This window comes from Gavialis gangeticus, unplaced genomic scaffold (assembly GCF_001723915.1).
Source record: "Gavialis gangeticus isolate Ggan-Ray unplaced genomic scaffold, GavGan_comp1, whole genome shotgun sequence".
NCBI lineage: Eukaryota > Metazoa > Chordata > Crocodylia > Gavialidae > Gavialis > Gavialis gangeticus.
In genome coordinates this window covers 10,495,713-10,497,412 of record NW_017728993.1, presented here as the reverse complement: position 1 = coordinate 10,497,412, position 1,700 = coordinate 10,495,713, and the positions used below count along the sequence as shown (strand labels likewise).

The window sequence follows — 1,700 nt, the reverse complement described above, 5'->3', positions numbered from 1 at the left end:
CCAGCTGAAGCAGTAAGGGCTGGCTGACAAGGGGGGCAGGGGTGGGCAAGCCCAGCTGGGGATATGGCCATCTACACGGGGGGGATACCCCCCCTCAGGCAAACCCTGACTGGGGTCAGGGAGGGGGATTAAACACCTCTTCCCCCATTCAAACTTACTGCTGGCTGCAACTGTGAACTACAAATCCCAGAGGCACCTGGAAGCAGGAAGAGGAAGTGATAAGCAACCCTGCAGAGTCCTGCTGTTGTCGCTCTGGACTGCAAATCCCAGAGACCTCAGGGGCAGTAGGAAGAGGAAGTGAACACACAGCCAGAGTGCTGTGCTCTAGTGCCCCCTGGGTTGTGGCCTGAGCCACTGAAGGCATGTGGTTGCATTTCCTGTATTAAAGGTAAAATGTCTGTTCACTTCTGTTTCAATTTAATCTGTAGATTTTAGATTAACCTGCAAAGACTGAACTGATTCAGCCTGGGGTTTTTTGACTGTCTGTACCTAGCCCTGTCATATTACAGATTTGAACCAGTTTGTGATTACTTATACTTGTTTGTGTGTAACTTCTGCCCCTAGCCACAAGGTTCAGGTTCTCTCCAGAACAGAAATAGAGGGCTAGATTTGTCTTTTGTAATAGAAATATCAATGTAAATTAAAATTTTAAAAAAGAGGAGGAAAAAAACAACAACAACAACAACGACACCACACATCCAGTCCAGACCTTTGCTCAGTCAAATTGAGCCATGGAAATCAGATGTTTCAGTACATTTTTTTAAAAAATTGTGTATTGCTTAACTTCCTAAATCTGATTAGGGCAAGGATCAGGATTAAGGTAACAGTATTAGAAAGGCTATTTTTAAGAAGTGTTTGAGTAAGAAATAAATGTAGGTATTGAAAACCTTGCAAGAAAGGCTCCACTCATGAGATTTTCTACTTCGTATTACAGAAAACATATTTTATACCTAAATTCTATTAAAATAATTGTATTTACATTTGGGTTTTTCTTTTTTAATATTTATGATCAAGCAAATTTTGCAAAATGTATTCTTTCTGTTGGAAAGTTGATCAGTGTAATATTCACTAGAATTCTGCTATCACAGTGGTTTGCAAGACTTCATAATGTCAAACAGGCAGAGACTCAGCAGTCTGAAATATGCTTGGACTGTGAGAAAGTAGTTCTCTATTGAGCCATGACTCTGGAGCCTTAAAATTCTATTAGACAAGAAGGAAGACTGCTTGCCTGCAGGGTAAAATTCACTGAGTAGCACAGAGATCTTCTGAAGAAAGTAATATTATTTTTTCAGGATGTATGAGATTTTGGTGCTCCAGTAATAAGGACCAAACCTTAAAAATTATTCAGTGTCTAATTCCCATTTAAGATTTAGGTACTTGACTCACTTTTCAGATCTAGACCAAGACTTTTCAATGTTTTTTAATAAGTGTACCCCTGGTGGCCCCCTTTTTAATAAGTGTACACTGGGGGGGGGTGGCGAGTGGCCCCCCCCACCCCTGCTCCTTTGAGGCAGTGGTGCAGGTGGCAGCACTCTGTCCTCGCCTGCTGTTGTGTACCCCCTGCGACCTTTCAAAGTACCCCAAGGTGTACACATATTCCCGGTTGACAACCCCTGATCTAGGCAGATCTAAAGAGGGTGAACACTTATGCAGTGCTTATGTTCTAAACCTAAATGCTTAGCCTATTTAAAACCGGACAC

At 42.1% G+C, this 1,700-nt stretch overlaps 1 protein-coding gene across 1 annotated transcript in view; it reads right to left on the bottom strand.

The window, feature by feature from the left end:
- The window catches only part of LOC109305295 (FRAS1-related extracellular matrix protein 1-like), a 111,777-nt gene that overhangs the window by 104,025 nt on the left and 6,052 nt on the right, over window positions 1–1,700 (bottom strand).